The sequence below is a fragment of the Marmota flaviventris genome, chromosome 20 (genome assembly GCF_047511675.1).
Source record: "Marmota flaviventris isolate mMarFla1 chromosome 20, mMarFla1.hap1, whole genome shotgun sequence".
NCBI lineage: Eukaryota > Metazoa > Chordata > Mammalia > Rodentia > Sciuridae > Marmota > Marmota flaviventris.
Window position 1 is genome coordinate 17,319,125 of NC_092517.1, and position 22,177 is coordinate 17,341,301.

At 38.8% G+C, this 22,177-nt stretch overlaps 1 protein-coding gene across 6 annotated transcripts in view; it reads right to left on the reverse strand.

The window, feature by feature from the left end:
- The window catches only part of Tmcc1 (transmembrane and coiled-coil domain family 1), a 168,668-nt gene that overhangs the window by 135,187 nt on the left and 11,304 nt on the right, over nt 1-22,177 (reverse strand). The gene's annotated exons all lie outside the window — the stretch shown is intronic.

Consider the following 22,177-nt stretch of genomic DNA (forward strand, 5'->3'; position numbering starts at 1 on the left):
CTACAAACACCATGGGAAAATACATATCTAAATAAAACAAAGTGAATTTATTGTTCCAAGCCTTCCAAAGAGGAAAACTCCAGACCCCAGGTGCTTTTACTGATTAATTCTATCAATCATTTAAAGAAGAAACAGCAATTCTACACAGTCTCTTTCAGGAAAGAGGTGGGAACATTTCCCAAATCATTTTGTGCAGCCAATATTACTGTAACATCAACACAAGATTAAAAAAAAAATTAAGAAGAAAACTACACACCAATATCTTAATGAACTTGTATGCAAAAACCTTAATGAATCATTAGCAAACCAAACACTGCCACTATATAAAAAAAATAAGACAGTAAATGAAGGCCAAGCAGGGTTTACCTCAGAGACACAGGACTGGTTCAACATTCCAAAATCAATCACTGTAACTCACCACATTAACAGGCTAAATAAAAAAATTGAAGGATCACAACAACGCAAAAAAAGCATCAACTAAATCCAACATGAATTTATGATAAAATAACTCCCTCAACTAAACCCAACATTGAACTACGATAGTCTCAACATATTAAGAACAGACAGGAACTCCCTTAAAAGGTATTTATGAGAAATCTACAAAATCTAGAAAAATAATACTCTAAGCAGAAACAACACTGCCATGATTTTAGGAGTAAATGAAGATTCAAGAATAAACATGAAGAATGTGGAGGGGAAACAATTAAAATGTTTGAAGCCTACAAATCCTATGTATATGGAAAAAATTCCAGCAGTACACGTTTTTAAAGACTTTTTACTTTTAACCTTCATTTTCAGAAATCCACAAATTAAATCCAGGGTTTGTATTAGAGGGTTTGCCTGGTCCTCCCTGCCTCCTCCCTCCTCTCACCATTCCTAAGGGTTTCCACAACCTCTCAGGTCCTTCTTCCTGGGCCTCAGGCTTCCTGCCCATGCTCCTGTAAGGACCTCCATCTTTTGATCTGTAACCCAAAACTGTTTCTAAGCTGACAGAACTGAATTCTTTATTTAAGCTTTCTGACTTAAGTCCTGAACTAGGGAAAAAGAGAAGCTCTTAACCCTCAAAGTAACTCCTTCTCAGTACAATCTGTGACATACGTAAGGGGCCAGGAAAAAAAGAGAGGTGTGTCTTCCAAATATTTATAAGTACAACCAAAAGGACTTTGGAGGGGGGACGGTGTTTTCATTTCAAACTAAGAATAAAAACCTGTAAGATTTCCCCTGCAGCAGACTTCCTCCCTGCCAAGCATATGTACAAGAAACTTGATACACACACACACACACACACACACACACACACACATATATATGCCTAAAGCTGCTTTTCGTCTTTTATCGTTACACATATCAACCAATGCTTTGAGACAATGTGAGTGTTACCATACTGTTTTACAAGAGCCTTCCATCAAAAGGACTATAAAAATGAAATTTCTGATAACCTTGATTAGCACAGGAATTAAGGAACAGAATAAATAACTGAGCCAACTAAAGACAATTCCTATTAAAAATCAATGAAAATACAGGAAAGGCCAAAATAGATTCTGCATATTTTCCTGCAGAATTTACATTTTAAACCTTGAAGAGTTTGTCTCTTAAAAATCTTAATTTCAGTCAAGTAGTTTGTCTTCCACATAAGAGCCAGGAGACATTAAAAAAATATATAACGCTAACCAACCGGGCATGATGGTGCATGCCTGTAATCCCAGCTACTTAGGAGACTGAGGCAGGAGGATCAAAAGGCCAGCCTCAGAAACCTAGTGAGACTCCTTTCTCAAAGTAAAAAATAAAAAGGGCTGGGGATGTGGCTCAGTGATTAAAGGATCCCGAGTTCAATCCCTGGTACCAAAGAGAAAAAAAAAAAAAATCCTAATTTCAAATTTCTTGTATCATCAAGCACTCACCATTTGTCATTTGAAACAGGAAAAAGAATACTCATAATAAACGTTACACTCCAACATACCTTCAGTACGTGAAATTCTGTACAAACAGCCCCAGAGCTGACCTTAAATATGTGTTGAGTAAATGAATAAATGTGACGTTACAGAGCTAAAACAGCCAGGTTTTTCAGATTTTAAAAAAGTCTCCAATTTATGTTTTCTCCTTCACTGTATAGGTCATATGAGATGGTTTCAAGGGTAACACATACTTTATGCTTTGCTACACTGAAAATTTATTCAACAGTTCTATTCTCGAAGTCATTATTTCTTCTAATGCTTCTGCTTTATAAAGGGTGACATTTTTCCAGCCGCCTAAGGGATTCCTGATTTAGCCACAGCTTTTCCCACCCCAGCCTTTCACTCTCCACTCCTTCTCTTGACCTCTGTTTTACAAAACGCCACTGATGAAGTGCCCAGATAAGAAACCCAAGAACTGAGACAGAAATGAGGGAGATGTAATCGAGCCCAGTAGACATTCACTGCTTGGAAGAATGTTCTCTCTTCAGTCGTGAGTACCATTTTATTAAACTTCTTTGTGTTGACTATACTCTCGACGTGACCAGAGAGAGCATCACAAAAGCAGTGACTACAGAGAGCACACAGGCACAGCGCCTCAGCTCAAAAAGATGCTGAACAAGTGTCTTATGAACAAACGAGCAAACACGAGAATATAAAGTAAGTCGGTGTGGCATTAAAGTGCCAAAGAGGGTCAAATACACTAGCCAGTATTTGATAATTCGGAGATTCATTTCATAGGCTGTAATTTATTTAAATCTTCTATTTATTCCTCATTATTATTATTTTTGTTTAAGTCATATACTCACAATGGACTTAGAAATCTACTGTGTTGTCTAGTTTCTCCTAACCAAGAAAAACACTTCAAAAATGTGTGTGTATTTCACTGAACAGTGCCCAGCAATTCTCCAATAAGAGGCTAGGGTATTTATGCGCCTTTATCTTCTCTGGGACCAATGAACATTTGAGAGAACTTTTTTATTAAGTCCTGGAAATGGCTGATTTATTAACAAACAAGAAACTTAAACAAAGTGGCTAAGAACTTAAGCTTCCAAGTAAGACAATTACTAAAATTGCTTATGAGCTGTGTATCTCTGGGCAAGGTCTTAGATGCCAAGCCTCAGTTTCCTCGTTGGTAAAATGGCAACAAGATGCACTTTCTCAAGTTGTGAAAATTAAATCAGAGAACGCACAGAACATATTCCCACGGTTCCTGGAACTAACAGTAGCAATAATAAGAAGGAAAGAAAAAAGGGGGAAAATTTGGAAGCACAAAGCTGTCTCTTTTTCTTGTAACAATGACCCTCACCCTCTCCCAGCATCTCTCCCAATCATAGAAAAAAGTGAGTATATTAGAAATACCTAGACAGGGCTAGGGCTGGGGCTGGGGCTCAGTGGTAGAGTGCTTGTCTAGCATGTGCGAGGCCCTGGGTTCGATCCTCAGCACCACATAAAAATAAATAAATAAAGGTATTGTGTCCAAGTATTCTAAAAAATAAATATTAAGAAAAAGAAAAAGAAATACCTAGACAGGATGACCAGGAAACTACAAGCCAATAAAGTATTGTAAGTTTCTAACATACAGCATGACCATTCTATTTCCATAATTTTTATGATATTTTAACTTCTAAGACCTTCACCAGATAAATTTAAATTCAGGCAATTAATTCGCTTTTTAATTTAACATAATAGTTACACGTTCAGTGAACTGTGGAGGTCAGTCCCCAAGAATGTTCAGGCAAACAGGAACAAAGTTGTCATTGGCAAATGTGGTGGGACATTCTAAATGTTCAAAACATTATTACCGCAAAACACAACTCTCATTTAAAATATAAAATGTCAGAATTTTAGCTCCAAAACCTAAGTATTTATCCAAGTAAGCATTTTTACCCTATTAACTTGGTTTGTAGCAACATTATCCAAAGGCACCAAGCTCTATCCAACTTTGCTAGAATTAAAAACATAACATCTGCAAGAAACTAAAAACTGTAAGAGAAAAAACACACACTAATAAATAAGAAATCCGAAGATAAATTTATTACATGATAATAAGCATTATATTTGAAAGCATGATTCTACCACCCTGCTGGTTCTTTTACAGCTTTGTACCTGTTTAACACAGGTAATTTGGTGAATTTACATACATGATCATAAAATGAACATTTCCAAGACTCCCAAAAATTTCCTCAAGCCCCTCAGTAACCCACACCAATTCTACCATCATCCCCCGAAATGATTAATCATCTATTTACTAACATTACAGATTAGTTTGCATTTTCTAGACTTTAACTAAGGTACATCATAATGTATACTTTTCTTAAGTCTGGCTTCCTTCCGACTTTAAGCTTAAATGTCGAAATCCAAACATGATACTGAGAGTACGATTCTTTTCTTTTTATAGCTAAGTAGTATTTCACTGTATTGATACATCAAAATTTATCCATACACTTATTGATGGGCATGTAGGCTATTTGGGGCTATAACAAAGCTACAATGAACATTTGTGTACAAGTCTTTGGACATATGCTTTGGTTTCTTCTCTTGGATAAATACTTAGACATGGACTGGATGGGTCATATGGCAGGTTTACATTTAAGTTTGGGAGGTGGGGACTGGATTTAACCCAAGGGTAATTTACTACTGAGCTACGTCCCTAGGTCTTTTTATATTTTATTTTGAGACAAGGTCGAAGTTGCTCACTAAATTGCTGAAGCTGGCCTTGAACTTCTAATCCTCCTGCCTCAGCCTGGGATTACAGACATGCACCACCACACCAGCTACACTGAAATTTTAATGAAACTGCCCAGCTGTCTTCCATTTAACCTTCCCACCAGCTATGTATGAGAATTCCAGAAGATGATCCTCATTCTTGCCAAATGTCAACCAATTCTTTTAATTACAGCCATTCCAGTGAGTACACAGAAGTATCTTATTATGATTTAAATTTAATATCCTTAATGACTATGATGTTGAAGTCTTTTCAGGTGCTTATTTGACATCCACTTATATTCTCTGATGAGCTTTCTATTAAAATTTTTTGACCTCTTTTTAATGGGGTAATCTGTCTTCTTATTCTTGAATTGTACAAGTTATATATTCTGGACACACATCCTCTGCCAGGTACATGCCCAAGTTGAAGGAGACTGTTCATTTTGTTAATGGTGCCTTTCAAAGACCAGAAGTTTTTAATTTTGACCAAACACAATTCGGTGATACACACACACATTCATATTCATATTCATTCTCTCTCTCTCTCTCTGTCTCTATCTCTCTCTCTCTCAGCATGCATTCTGGGTCTTCAGAATTCTTTGCCTAGTTCAAGGTCACTAAGATTTTCTCTATTTTCTATTACAAGTTTCTGGGGTTAGCTCTAGGTCTACGTTCATTCATTTGAGGTTAGTCTCTACGTGCAGTGTTAGGAAAGAGTTAAGGTTTTGTTGTGTACACGAATCTCTATGCACCATTTGTTGAACAGAGTGGCTATTCACAGAAAGACAACTTCATTTCTATTCTATTCAATCCTTTCCTAAAAGAAGTCCCTGCTTAGTGTCTATGGCTGGTCATTAAAAACACTGCATTGCATACATGCTGTACTTCTTGGCCTTCTTCCTTCAAACAACTGCAAAACTCTACTCCTAGACAATGCCCCTGCCCCTATCTATCCCTCTCTCTCTCTCTCTCCATATATGTTTATATAGATGTATAGATAAATATTATGCATTTTTGTGTACTCCAAGTATATGTGTGTGTGCACCTCCATTATAAAGAATTACATTTAAGGCAAGACTGCAAATTCTATTAACATACTTTTATTCACACGCCTGCCGTTCTTGAAGATAGTCACAAAATCTTGAACCAAGTCTAAAAAATGTGGAAGGATTACTACAACTCACGTTCTACATACTCTGCTCAAATATGAAATGCCCTATTCTTTTGTCTGTCCTTTCTCCTAATTCTACAAATATCCGACTGTTTTAGAGATAACACATTACACTATTTTAACTAAGTCAACAGAAATTATAAAAGAATGCTACCTTTCCCCGCTAGGCTTTACTGAAACTGGAAAGAGGAGAGTTTCTTCTACATTTACGGCTGGGGGTGTACCTCAGTGGTAAAGCACATGTTTTAGCAGGTGGGAGACCCTAGCTTTAAAAATAATAGTAAGTATTTTTAAGCCCAGACCTAAGACCTAATATTTAAATTTCACATTCTGTCTTCCTATCAGAGTCCCTTCTGTGAAATAACTTGCCTCCACAACATTGGCATTTGTTCCAAAGGCTTAATTACTGGACAACATTCACAGAAGATGAAACCAGTGGACTTGAGACCTGTTTGACACTGGTGTTTCTGTTCCCCCCTGAGCAACCGAGACTAGTTTTTCAAACAATACTCATAGTGCATTCACTCCCAGGATCACTACTCAGAAGCATATAAATAAATCAGTGCACACAGAGCAAGAGCCATCCAAATATGTTCTGACAGATCCAGGCCAACCAATTGCAAAGCTTCCGAGCACGCACACCCCACAGGCCTATGTGGCACCAGCCTTTGGCTCCAGTGTATGTTCCCTTCCTTCCTGTAAGCCTGGTTTTAGCTTTTGAGGAAAGAAAAATAAAGCTGTCATTTGAGTGGCCTCAAACTTCCAGCAAAGTAAAAAGACTTATATAAACCCCATTAAACAACCCTACGCTTAGCAAGCACGCAAGCAACTCAATTATGAGAGACAGAACAACAAAAACTCCATGGATAGCTGGCCCTTCACACCTGCAGGCCCACATCTGCAGACCCAACCAGCCTCAGAGCAAAGCGTCCAAAGGAGAACAGTCCAAAGTTCACAGTCTGCAGGAATCCCTACAGACATTTTTCTTGTCACTATTCCTTTCACAATACAGTACAACGACTATTTACACAGTATTTACACTTTATTAGGTATTGTATACAATCCAGAGATGAATTAAATTAATAAAGGTATATGTAAGTTTTAAGCAAATACTATGCCATTTTATATAAGGTACTTGAGCATATGCAGATTTTTTAAAATATTTATTTATTTATTTATTAGGCGTAGATGGACACAACACAATGCCTTTATTTTTATGTGGTGCTGAGGATCGAACCCGGGTCCTGCGCGTGCTAGGCCAGCGCTCTACCGCTGAGCCACAATCCCAGCCCCTATATGCAGATTTTGACACTGGGGAGGAGCCTGGAATCAAGGCCTCACAGACAGACAGGAACAAGTGTAACCGCTTTCTTTTTCTGGTGCGAGGGATCAGAAAATCCCCAGCTCATGCTAGGAACACAGCCGTCTATCACTAAGCTAACCCCCATCCCTGTATTTTCATTTTTTTAAGAATCAAAAGAATAAGAAAATATTCAGATACTCTTTAATCCAAGTATAAACCAGCTACCACCTTACACAATTACAAATACCATAAAAACTAATAAATAAACAAAAAATAACTTAAGTATGTGAAGAAATTAGGACCTTTGTAACCTGTTGATCAGAATATAAACTGGTAGAGCCACTGTTAAAAATAGTATGACAGTTTCTCAAGAGATTAAAAATAGAATTATATTAAAATAGAATTAGCATATGATCCAGCAATTCTACTTCCAGGAATATATCCCCAAAGAACTGAAAGCAGAGTTTGCATGTCCACACCAAAATTATTCACAAGAGCTAAAATATCAGCAACTCAAATGTCCATCAATGGATGAAAGGGAAAACAGAATGTGGTATAAACAGACAATGGTCCATTGAAACTGCAGTCCATTGAAAAAGGAAAGAGAATTCTTTTTTTAAAAAATATTTATTTATTAGTTGTAGTTGGACACAATACCTTTATTCCATTCATTTATTTTTATATGGTGCTGAGGATCAAACCCAGGGCCCTGCGCATGCTAGGCGAATGCTACACCACTGAGCCACAACCCCAGCCCAAGGAAAGAGAATTCTGCAACACACTTCAACATAAATGAGCCTTGAAGACATTTTGCTAAGTGAACTAAGCCACTCACACAAACACTGTCTAAAACTCCACTAACACGAGATGCTGAGAACAGTTAAAATCATAGACAAGAAAGCAGAATGGCAGTTATCCAGGACTAGAGGAAGGGAGGATGGGAGTTACTGTTTAATGGACTTAGAGTTTCAGTTTTCCAAGACCAAGAGAGCAACGCATGGGGACGGTGGTGATGGCTGGACAGTTATGAGTGTATTTAACACCACGGAACAGCACACTGAAAGTGGTAAAGATGGCAGATTTTTACTATGCAATGCTACCACCATTTTTAAAAATGGAAGAAAAAGTTAAGAAAATTATAAACCATCTAACAAGAGAATACAGCTCATTTCTGTGTGCTCTACCAGATCCTTTAGGACAAGGTATCCCATTGGTTTTGGCTCCATGTTTTATCCTCAGTGTCTAGGTGGCTCAATAAAAATGTACTATGCCCAAGAATCCTCCCCCATGGTCCGGATAGCCTACACTAAAGTTCAGCTGCTAGGGGCTGGAGCTGGAGCTCCGAGGTGGAGTGAGTGTCCCTGAGCTCAGTTCGCGGCATTCCAGAATGTGACTGCCAGCAAACACGAAACGTTCAACACCAGGCCATGCTCCCTCACCGTGATCCTAGTGAGGATCATGTTTTGTTTCCTTGAACAGGATCCCTTTAGCTGCCATATGAAATTTATTTACTAAAGGCCTTCATTTGGTTGTGTCCTACTTACATGAAGAAATTATCAAAAACTCAAACTTCACTGAATAATCTAAAAATAAAGCAATCTCAATCTGTTTGACTGCAGTCTTCATAACATAACAACTAGTATTTTTTATTATCTCCTTGTCAAGTCCCCATGTAAAGACAAAACCCCCATTTGTCCTGAAATCTGAACCTCTTCAACTTATCCTGTAATTTAAGTCGACCAAAAAAATAACATTTAAAAAAATTAGAATCTTTAGACACTTAAAAAATAAGTTAAAAGGGTGGGGGGGGGGGGGAGCTCAGTGGGAAAAGGAGAAGAAATCAGGGCAATGTTTGGATGAAAACCCTGTTCCACCACACAAAACAAGACGGACATCTTCCCCATGAGTTCTGGCAAGGTCAATTCGCAGCCTTATTCACAAAATTCTTGGATAGCTTCCGTGGCCTAAAAAAACCCCTCGCTATTTCACAGCGCTATTCTAAAGCCCAGTATGGATATAGTTGCTCAGGGGAACTGCCTATTTTGATGGTAAACAAAGTTTTTGCAATGGTATCTCAACAATTCTAACACATAAAAACGGTGGCTGTTGGAATTCATGACAATGTAAAAAGGAATAAAAAACCTTAAGATCGTATTATAAACAGAAGCTGTAGTTTCACCATTACTAACAATTTAGGAAAAAAATAAATCTCTAGAGAAATGACAACTAAAGAGAAAGAAACTGTCTCTTCATCTTCCTGCTTAACTCAGTCATCAAAGTTGTCTCTTCAAACAAGGTCAATGAAACATTGCCACAGCAAACAAGCTAGAACAACTAACTTTATTCTTCTGAGAATAACTACATATGAAAATAATGTCAATGCCCAGAGCTTTCCTTTTATGATTTTTCCTACATAAATTTTTCTTAAATTTTCTGTCATTAATACCACTTACACATAGAAAAAGAATGAACAAGGAATAAAAGAATATTGGTGGTGTCATATTGATAGCAGGGGTGTAAAAGGATACAGCTGATCTAGAGAAGTGTGGCAGTTTCTTATAAAATTAGATATTCAGTTGCCATATATCGTAGCAATTACGTTCTCAGGCATCACTCCCACAGAAATGAAAATGTATGTTCACATAAAAACCTGTGCAAGATGTTCACAGTGGCATTACCGGTAGTATCCATCACTGCAAATGATTCCAATGTTCCACAGTAGGTAAGTGTTTAAACAAACTGGCACATCCACACCATGGGACACTACTCAGCAAAAAAGGGGAGGAATTACTGATACTGATGTATGTAACAACTTAAATAGATCTTGAGGGCATGATGCTTACTGAAAGCCAGTTTCAGGAGTGGAGACGCAGCTCAGGGGCTGAGTACTTTGCCTGGCCTCTATGAGGCCATTAGTTTGATGTTGGATACAATAAAAACAACAACAAAAAAGTGCCAATCTCAAAATATTTATACTTTCTGATTCCACTTACCTAAATATCCTCAAAATAACAAAACTACAGAGATAGAGAATAGATTACTGGTTGCCAGAGGGCAGATGTTACAATATAGGGGTATTGTACAAGGAAGCTCCTCTGAATGATGGGGGTGTTCTGGGTGATGCTGGCACCCCAACTTTACATGAAACCAAAGTGCACATGAATAGGAAACTAGTTTTCCTAGATGGGACCTCTCTTCACAGCCCCTCCCTGCATTCAACAGCACCTTGTAGTTCTCTGTGCCTCTTAACACATTATCTCAACTGTTCCTCACAACAACCCTGAGGTCTCTGCTGTTATTTCACATCTTACAGATGGGGAAATGAGGCCTAAGTGACATCTAAAGGCCACACAGCCAGCAAGTGAAAAAGCCAGAACTTCACCCTCTCCACTACCAGAGCCACCTCTCTCCACGGGGACGAGCTGCACACGGCTAACACTTCAAGTTTTGGAATGCCATCCTCCAAGACATCTGGGCAAACTATTAAACAGCTTTAAGACACTGGAAAATGAGAACCAATCAGAGAATTACAGGACTTACAGATCATTTCTAATGCAATCTCTCAATTTACATTTATTTTTTTTCATATAAAAAGGAAATGTTCTGAGTATTCAGGATCAAAAATGTTTTTTCAATGTCCTCAGATTTTAACACAAGCATGTATAGAGATGAAGAGACTTAAAAAAAAAAAAAAAAAAAAAGGATTAAAACACAAAAATGATGCACTACCATGCTTTGCCTGATGGGAAATATAAGACTTTCTTATTCATAGGCATAGGTCAAATTCATGAGTTCTTCTACTAGTTTTAATGACATTTTACGCAAGTAACTGATGATCTTAGAAACAATCTTAAACAAACTTAAAGATATGCATATCTGCAAAACTTTTTATTTCTTCCCAACTGTCAAAGCAATAATATGACTTACACAAACATGGTAGCTGGTAAACTGACAGAAAAATAACCTGAGGCAAATAAATATAGAAGTAATCTAAGAACAAAACAATCTTGTAGTTCACGGCTAATTTCTATTAAGGTCCTGATTTCTCCATAGTTTCATTTCCCTCATTTTGCCATAAAACCTGCATGCAATATTTTCAATATTCTACTCTAATACATTTAAACCTTTGATAAGGAGAAAAAGGTGATGTGTCAAAGTCACAGTTCCTGGTCACTGTAGCAATGTTTTGAAAAACAATACATAGATGCAATACCTTTTAACTGTTTTGCTCAAAAGTAATTTGACACTGTCTTCCTCCCATTGCTTGCCTGAAAAAGGAACTTTCCATTAATCACAAACATACCATAGTCTAGTACCCATGATTTGAGGATACAGGGCAGTTTACCTCCCTATGCCAGTAAAACTGTGTGATTTTTAATTTATCAATCACCAATGACAACCAAAAAAAAAACAATGTCTGAGGCATTAATAAAAACAGTTGTTGACATAAAACAAAGCAGGAAATAATCACCAATAGTTGATTTAATTGATGACTACCTAATAATCTTAAAAATACATATGATAAACACCTGAACATTTCCCACCCATTTACCTTCAGTGATCAACAACTCTTCATTAAGAAGGAACAGGTTCAAAAAAAAGCAGTATGCACACTACCATCCACAAATACATGTATAAAGGCAGTCTGCACCTGAGACTACAACCTACACGTGTATCAAAATGACACTGGTTATTGCTGAAAATTATGAGAAATGATAACTTTCTGATTAATATTTATCAGAGCCTTTTCCAATATTTTCTTTCTTTTTTGGGGGGGCATGGGGTGGGGGATACTGGAAACTGAACTCAGGGGCACTCGACCACTGAGCCCCATCCCCAGCCCTATTGTGTATTTTATTAGACACAGGATCTCACTGAGTTGCTTAGCACCTCGCCTTTGCTGAAGTGGGCTTTGAACTCACAATCCTCCTGCCTCAGCCTCTCGAGCTGCTAGGATTACAGGCGTGTGCCACCACACCCAGGCTTTCCTAAATTTTCTATAACAAATATATTATTACTTTACTTATTTAATTTTTGGTTTTTTAGCACAGTACTGGGGATTGAACCCAGGAGCACCCTACAACTGAGCTACATCTCCAGCCCTTTATGTTTTTTATTTTGAGACAGGGTCTAAGTTGCCCAGGCTGAACTTGAACTTTCGATCCTTCTCCCAAGTAGGCCAGCAATAACATGTTACTACTTTTATATCAAAAAGAAAATAAATCATTTTTTTAAAACTTTAATCTATTGAACTAGGAATGTGTAGACTCTCTAGAATTCAAACAGTTTTTCCAACCACCTATATGTAGTCATGTAAGCAAGGTGCTGGATTCAATCCTTAGCACCACATAAAAATAAAGAAATAAAGGTACTGTGTCCAACTACAAAAAAAAAAAAAAAAAAAAAATTAAAAGAAAAAGATAATTAGGAAGACCCAATTTAATAAAAAGAATCTAAATAAACATTTCTCCAAAAATATGCAAATGGCCAATATAATCCTTTAAAAACTGTTCATTCTGCTAGTCTTTAGGGAAATGCAAATGAAAATCACACCCATTTCACATCCACTAGAATAGTTAAATCAAAATAGAACAAAGGTAAAGGTACAGTGGCCCAAACACTTTGGCAGTCTGGCAGATGCTCACAATGCTCAACAAGAGACACCCTAAGACTCAGCAATTCCACTGCTGCGGACATGTGTGTGCTTGGAAACTTGGACATAAGTGTTCCCAGCAGCATTATTTATAACAACCAAAAAGTGGAATCAAACTAAATGTAGATCAACTGATAAATGTATAGACAAAATGTGGCATATGCACAGAATGGAATATTATTTGGCAACAACAACAAAAAAATTCTGATGCATGCTACAAAATGGGTAAATCTTAAAAATATACAAATTGAAAAAAGCCAATAACAGAAGACTTCACAATGCATGATTCCAATTATATGATGTATCCAGAGCAGGCAAATCCCAGAAAAAGAAAAAAGAGATTAGTGTTTATCCAAGACTAGGGTGAGAGAAAATGGGAAATGACTCTTCAATGCATACAGGGCTTCTTTTAGGATTGATGAAAATATACTGAAATTAGATATTAGCTAAAATGCTGTGTTCTTGTTTATAAAAGATGAGTTTATTTTCACCCAGAACTAACTGTGAATGCAAAAGAAGTTCTCAGGTTCATGCTCCCTCTAAAAACTATTACAGTGCCACCTCGGGCTTCCTTCTATAGTTTTGCTAAAGCATCCTGCAATGCTATACATTTCTATTATTCTTGCACTTCTTAAAATAAACATATATTATGTTTATAACTAGGTGCAATAAGGATGGCTACCCCAGTACCCAACAGGGGTGGAAATAAAGGAAGAAAGCTCAGACTGTAAACTCTACAAGGAAATAATGTCTTATTTTTCACTACATCCCTAGTATCCTGTAGAGTGCCTCATACATAAAAGGGGCTCAACAGATAAGTCAGAATAAAGCAAAGTAAATGTGTGAACAAAGAAACATTCTAAAGTCTCAGTAAAAAATATTTGAGAAGTTAAAAAAAGAGGAAGAAATCAAAGATGATTCCAAATTTTGTGTACTGATTAAGTGAATGAGGAGGCATTGAAGAAGATAAGCAAAACCTGAGGAGGCAGAAGTACATGGGAATGCAGAGATGGGAGATAAAACAGAGAGAGAAAGGGAGGGAGAGGGAGACAGAGAAAGGGAGAGAGGGAGAGGGGAGAGAGCTATCCAGCAGGCAGTAGGATGGTAGGCAAAAGATGCAGATTTGGGAGTCAGCCATACAAAGCTTATATAAGAGATCACAGCTACCACACACCACATTTTAAGGACACTCACTGCTCTTAACAGCAGAATAGGAGATGCAGATCAAATTGGAATGCACTCACTATTCTGGATGACTTCACATCCTAGCCTGACCTTTACCCCACCGATTTCTAAATTTAGATTATGAAATAAATACACTCCATGCTTCAGAGTCTTCCGCCTTTCATCTGCTTCCTAATGGTATACTGAGGCCAAAGCTGTATTCTGTAGTTTCACTATTTGCTACAGACAGAATTCTTGGCTCCCACATACAGGAAAGACAGAAATTCAAAACATTAGCATTATCTGCCATAAAGACATAAAGTGCACATACTGGTTTTATTGGCTATGAACTGGCAAATTATCATAAAGTAGTTTGTCACATGCTGATTTTTTTTTTTAAGTTCCAGTTTGAAACTTGAAAGACTTTTGAAAAAACAGATGTCTTAAGAGAGCAATCATTTCCTTTTCTGGAGTTTTCTGCTTCTGTTTTGAGGTGGGCTCTGGCTATATTGCTGAGGCTGGCCTTGAACTCCTGGACTACAGGATCCCTCCCCTAGCTGGGACTGCAGGTGTGCACCTCCACACCTAACTGAGACAGCAATTTTTCTTCACAGCATTTTTACAAATGTATATTCTCAGCATATGACACAATTTTTTTTTATATTTCTTTCACACAATTTCAGGATTAGAACATCTTGACACTTTCACTGTCCTCACCTGCATAAGCCCAGCTATGAATTAAAAAAAAAAAAAAAAAATCAAAGAATGAGAAAATCCATTCTATAAGAAAGAAAGAAAGCTAGCCTTCCTCATGTCCTTTGTTTCAACTCTCCTTCTCAGTTCAGATCTTAAACTGACCTTACTCAGTATCTTCAAAAGGTCAAGGATGAGTTATAGGCTCATTTTGTAGATGCAGAAACACATGGTGTAAAATCAGTCTGTCTCCATGCTGTCGTTCATGCTGTTTTTCATACCTACAATGTCATTCCTTTTCTTCAACATATGTTTGAACAAATGTAAATACAGGCCACAGATCAACACCTCTCTAACCACCTCAGTATTCACCTGGTCTCCTTTTTTTGCATTTCCATCATACAAACCATGTGGCCTCTAGTAGTTATTCTTGATGGTTTTCTCTTTCCTTGCTGGAATGTAAGGTTCTTGAAGACTAGTGACATGTCAAATCCCAACTTCCTAACAATACTGAGCAGGGTTGGCATCAGTAAATACTACCTCAATGGCAGGTCTAAAGCTGCATCCTTGATGAGGCTTCCTAACCCTCCTTTGCCTCCACACCACAGTTGGGCTCAGGAAACAATACCTCAAAATATGCAGTTTTCAACTGGGTGTGGTGGCACAAGCCTGTAATCCCAGAGGCAAGGTCAAAGCCAGCCTGAGCAACTTGGCAAGACCCAGTCTCAAAATTTAAAAAAATGAAAAGGGCTAAGGAAGTGCCTCAGGGGTTAAGAGCCCTGGGGTTCAATCTCTAGTAGAGAGAGAGAGAGAGAGAGAGAGAGAGAGAGAATGAGAGAGAGAATGAGAGAATGAATATGAATGTGTATGCATGCTGCACACACACTGCTTCAGACTTCATGCTGAGACCACCAGCAGAGAAACAAAAAACAAGGGTGGGCTTTCTCTGGAGGTCTACTTAAAAACTGGATCCACCAAAGAACACAACTGCCTCCAGTCTTCTTACTGAAATGTCATTGAGCAAGGAAGGTTAAAGTCAGACCACAGAAGAGGAGACTAAAATTCAAACACCACACCTACAGCCCAGAGGAACTTGATCCCAAGTCACAGTCTGTCCTGCAGGCTCATTCTGTATCCAAAAACCATGATCTACCCTCTAAAATAGCACAGCTACCTCTCCTCTATGAAGATGAGGGTACCCATAAGCCTCCCCCATCAGCTATCTATCCCTTTATTTGGTGGCTCCTCTGCACACTGCACGTGCACGCTGTTCACCGGTTAATCTGCCTACTGTCCATTTGTTTCAGCAGACTCAACTGAGCCTTCAGGAGGAGGGACTTTAACTGCTCTCCACGATACCAGAAAAAAAAAAAATATATAGTATGCAACTTTCATTGAACTAGCAGATATTAGACCTAGAAGAATGTTAACAATGAGACTGTCAACAGTGACATCAATTTTAAGTCTAAAGGCATTAAATAATCTGGGGAAGGGGTCCTCTCTTCCTCTTTTTAATGGTTGTCTCTTTTTAGGGTGCAGCAAAGAAAATCCTAACTACCAAAACATGGAGGAAAAGTTATTTTTGCAAGGTGGAAACAAAACAACTGTGTTTCAGAATATTTGAAAGAGCACTGCAAATTCTCTAAGTAATAGAAAAAAAAATCAAGCAAATGTGAAATAAAACCAGATTCAACATTGGACAATCATAATGCTATATTTCTTCAGAATACTTACAATCACTGTCAAATATGAAATGTAAAAACAGAAAAATACATGAAAAATGTGAAAAGTTTTGCTCAACTGGCCAGATTTTTCTAAACCTGTCTTAAGAAAAGCTTTTTTCAAATAATAATCTTTCTCATGGCCATGAACCATCTGCACATGGTACTGTTTAAGGGTATAAATGATTAGGGGAAAAAATTCAGCCTCTGAAGCTTCCACTCTATCCTCTCTGGGCAGGTGCTAAGAAATCTACTTGTTTTCGAAATATCTGGCCTGAACCTGGTACAGATAGAAAATGTAAAGCTATTCTTCAAGAGCAAAGAAAGAACAAAGAGCTAAGCTAATAACAGGCCACACAGGGTAAGTAATTTCACAACACTTCCCAAGTCAACCTATCTAATGATGACTCTGCACTTGTTTGTTTTCAACAGAGTGACTTAAAGGCCACAGGAAAGGCACATTTTTAAAAATAAGAATAAGAATGATCTGAGTCACTGAATCAGAGTAAAACAGGATTCTAGTGATTTTCGAAATAAGAAATGGATTTCAATTGGGTCACACAGGTAGCTGGTATCATACAAAGACTAGAGGAGACACTTGAAACTCTTAGTAGAGCAAAATATTTATTGAATGCCTAATAAATGCCAAGAACTCTGCTAGGTACTAGGTGAGACTAGAGCTTGCTCTTGTACACTGGATATTTTTAAAACATTTAAAGCCAGGGAGTGTATCACATGCCTCTAATCCCAATACTTAGGAGGATCATCACAAATTCCAGGACAGCCTGGGCATCACAACAAGACCCTGTCTCAAATATTAAAAGGGCTGGGGGAGCTGGGGTTGGAGCTCGTTGGTAAAGCGTTTGCCTAACGTGTGTGAGGAACTGGGTTCCATCCTCAGCACCACATATAAATAAATAAAATAAAGGTCCATTGACAACTAAAAAAATATTAAAAAGTGGGGGCGGGGAGGGGGGTAGATACAGCCTAGTGATATAGCGCCTCCCTAGCATACACAAGGCCCTGGGATTGATTCTCAGTAAAACACACACATACACAGATTAAAATATTAATTTAAGGCTTACACTCTAAGGAAACTCCTGTATTTGAACAAGACAATGTACATCTCTCTCACTTAGCATATTAAAACAGGCAGATGGAGGAAGAGGGACCTTTACCAGCAGGAAAGACTTTAGAAATTCCAAAGAATTCAACTTTTTCCTCTTTTGGCTATGGAAATTCACATGCTGTTTACCACGAAAGAGATTAAGAGCCAGGCATGGTGGTTCACGCCTGTAATCCCAGCTGAAGGCCCTAGGTTCAATCCCTAGTATCACAGAAAAGAAAAGATTAAAGACCATCAAAAGGGATTTCAACCCAAATTTCATGACCCAATAGTTTAAGAAAAATGAGCCTCGTTCCTGTCAGAAATGATCTGTTTTTGTCACATCACACTGCAGAATCAGCTCCGTCACAGGATTAGAGTACAGCCATGTGAGGACAAAAGTCTAAGCAAAAAGAAACAATACTAGATACTGGAATTTGATAAAGACTCCTCAAGACCACGGCATTTAGCTGTTTCACTGACAGCTTTCTTCTAAGGATCTCAAAGACAAATGTTATTTACATTACCAAGAATCCAAGCAGTGGCGCCATGACCAAATAAAGGGACCTATCAATGGCCTACAGAAATTCAACACTGAAGTTCTCGCCGCCAGCCCTCTGGCCTAAAAGCAAGATCTAGTTTTAAGTAACAGTAGTGTGGTTTAAGAAAAATTTGGTTTTCCCCCTTGGGTTCCTGGCACACAGCTCCTAAAAACCCTTGGTATTTCATCAGTGATAGAACCACCTTGTTATTCAGGTTCCTTTTGACCACACTGAGTTCACACTAATGAGGTGACTCTAGGTGGACCTCCAGATAGCTTCAGAACGGGGGTGGTTGCCAAGAGAGCTAACCTGAGACTGGACAGTTGTCCTGAACCTTTAACCCCTGGAGAAGGGAGAGGAGCTGGAGATGACTAATGATGGGGTCTGGAGAGCTTCTGGGCTGGTGAACACAAGGGTGGCGGGCACATAGAAGCGCTGCATCCCACCCCATGCCCTGCCCGGGCTCTCTTTTCCTGAGTTATTCCCTTGATAGTAAATCAGTAAATGTAAGCAAAGTGTTTCCCAGAGTTCTAGGAGTCCTTCTAGTCGATTATGAACCTCAGGGAAAGACATGGGAACCCCTGAATCTGCAACCAAGGTGGACAGAAGTGTGGGTGGCCAGGGACTAGTTACTGGCATCTAAAGTAGGGGCGGTTTTGTGGGACTCAGCCCTTTAATTTGTGAGATCTGAGACCAACTACAGGCAGACAGTGTCAAAACTAAATGGAATTGCTGGACACCTGGCAGGGTGCTGGACAGCTGAAGAACTGGTCATGGTGCAGAAGAAACACACAAGCAGCAACTTCTAGTTTATGTTTATAAAGCTCAAAGACACAGCAGATTTGCTGATATAACCAACCTCTCAGCTTACCTTGCTGCAATGTATAAACAGAAAAAGAGAAAAATGTAAGCAATGCTGTCCAAATACTTGCTACCAAAAAGAATTGGCATTAATTTTATGTCCTCTACGTGCCAGGCATTAAGTTAGCATAAATTATATGGAGTGTACAAAACTCTGGGACGTAGATATTGTCCCCAAGAGCAGAAGGGAAAATTAAATCTCATAAATTTCCCACTGCACACAGCAAACAGCAGTAACTGGAAACTAAATCTGGTTTTTTTTCTTTTTTTGTGGTGCTGGGGATTGAACCCAAGGCCTTGTGCGTGTGAGGCAAGCGCTCTACCAACTGAGCTCTATCCCCAGCCCCTAAACCTAGTTCTAATACACAAATCCCTGCCACCATTCCACTATTTTTCTTTTTTAAACAGTCCTGGGGATTGAACCCGGTGTATCATTAAGCTACAACCCCAGCCCTTTTCATTTTTAATTTTGAGACAGTTCTCCCCAAGCAGCCCAGACTCCCTTGAATTTCCTGCCTCTGCCTCCCCAGTAGCTGGGATTACAGGTGTGCACCACATACCTGGCTTTCCACCTTCTACATGATACTCTGTATTATATAGTGTAAAATTATAAACTCTAACATTCTTTGAAGAGAACTTGTCCCCTGTACATCTTTAAGAGACTAGTCTTGAAAGGCGGTCTCTAACTCTGCACATGACCTGTGGTGGTTGTCCTCAGGCTACTTTTACTTCCTTTCAAAATTTCTTTTGTGGTTAAACGTGCATGATGTAAGATCTATTATCTTAACCATTGCTAAGTTTAAAGTGCAGTCCTGTCAAGTCCACATCGGCCATCGTTACCATTCATTTCCAGAAAGACCTCTTCCCTCAAACCTGTTTTTCTTTCAGTCTTTCCCATCTCAACAAGTGGCAACTACATACTCCAAGATCTGCCCCAACTCCACTTTTTTTCTCAGTACCTATTCAATCAACCCGCGAAACCTGTTGACTACACTTGAAAACTATCAACTCAGACTGTTTTGTCACCACAGTCACTGCTACCTTCTAGTGCAACCTGAAGTCTTTTTTTTTTTTTTCCGGGGAGGGGGGGTGGGGGTGGGGGTGGGGGTGGGGGGGAGGACCAAAGATTAAACAAGGGGCACTTTATCTACTGAGCTCCATCCCCAGCCCTAGCCCTATTTTGTATTTTATCTAGAGACAGGGTCTCCTTGAGTTGGTTAGCGCCTCGCTGTTGCTGAGGATGGCTTTGAACTCACAATCCTCCTTCCTCAGCCTCCTGAGCTGCTGGGATGACAGGCGTGTGCCACTACGCACCCCCTGGCGCAAACTGTCATTTTTTTCTTTCAATTATAACAAACTCCTAAGTGGTCCTCCTGCTTCTGCTTTGCATCTAACCACCAGTTAGATGACCACCAACACAGCAGTCATAGGAGGGATGATGACAAAATGGAAATCAGACCATGTCACCCAATTACCCCAAACCTCTAAAGACTTCCCATTTACTCAGGGTAAAAGCTCAAGTCCCACAAAGCAACAGCAGCCTCAGCAGCACCTGGTAGCTTATTGGAAATGCACTCCCCTTCACCTCAGACCTACAAAATCAGAATCTGAATTAAACGGATCTCCAAGGTCATTCACGTGCATGCTAAAGTTTTAAAAGCCCTTCAATATAGCACCACAAAAGAAAGCAGCCACCCTCACCCACCCTGGTCATCCTTCAGCCACATTTCAGCCTCAGGGCCTTGGCACTTGCCATTCACCATGTCCAGAGGGCTCTTTATATCTGTGTGACTCACTCCCTCACCTCTGCTAAGCCTTTACTCAAATGTCATCTGTGAGGCCTGTGCCACCTATGATCACTTGATTCCCTCAAAAGAACCTTTTCCTGCTCTTACTTTTCTCACTAGACCTTGTCATCATAAATTTTAAAACTGCCAGGGATGGTGGCAGTTTTTAATCCCAATGACTCAGGAGGCTGAGACAGAAAGATCACAAGTTCAAGGCCAGCATAAGAAACTTAGCAGGACTCAAAAAAAATGTTTCGGGTTGGGGCTGGGGCTCAGTGGTAGAGCGCCTGCCTCGCCTGGGTTAGATCCTCAACACCACATAAAAACAAATAAATAAAGACTTTTTTAAAAAAAGTTTACAAGCTGCATTTTTACATTTAATCTTTATCTTGTTTACTCTATGTCCCCATATAACATAGAATATAAGCTCTACAGAAGCAAAGATTTTTGTCAGTACCCAGAACACAATGACCATTCAACAGTTGTCAAATACACAAAATAATAAACAAATGAGTTTCCTCTTCAAAGCAGTCTCTGCTAGACCTTCATAAATGGTTCCTTACTAAGAAAGTGCCTTTTCTTAACATCACATTCAACAAATCCACTGTTCAAACTACAGTACACTTGAGCACCTATTCGGTAAAAACTTAAGCACTAGAAAAACTTCTGTGCACCCATGATTAAGAATGGAGATTTAGCAGTCTGCTTCATGACTGCAGCAGGCTTATACCATCAGAAAGCCGACAGGAAGAAAGCTGAGGCTTTGTGTGAAAAGAACAGACAGGCCTACAGCTCCACAATGCAGCAACGATCCTTCCTATTGATGACATTTTCTCACTTGATTCTTCTTTAATTAATTCACTTATTTTTATGTGGTGCTAAGAATTGAATCCAGGGCCTCGCCCATGCTAGGCGAGCACTCTACTGCTGAGCCACAATCCCAGCCCCTCACTTGATTCTTAACAACCCTACGAGACACATAAAACAAGTAATAATTTGCCCATTTTAGAGGTTAGAAAACAAATATATAATTGAATTCTCAAAGCATGGCAGTAATAATGTCAAAACTGAAGTCTGAAGACTCTCAATTTTTAGTTCACAATCAACATTATCAAACTTCCTCATGCAAATTATGCAAATGAAACTGAACCAAACCATAAAATCATATATTCTTCTATTATGCTGTAGATACTACTTTTGCCCAAACCATTGAGGTTTATGCAGAATGAGAATAAAGTTCATTAAAGTCAGAATCTCAACTTAAGGAATTAAGATTCAAACTGCTTCCTGTTACTTCTAAGTCTAATCCAGTGTTGAATAACATTCAGCAAGAATGTTAAGAAATGAGCTAATACAGTGTATATGGTCAAAAAGTTCTTGTTTAGCTATAGAAAAAAAATGAAAATGGGAGAAAGGAAATTGTCACAGTGACTGAAAGACAGGAAGGTGTCATGGCTGGGTCATTATTTTGTACTTCTGACAGTGCCTCACTGATGTGATTTTTGCAGAAGAAAAA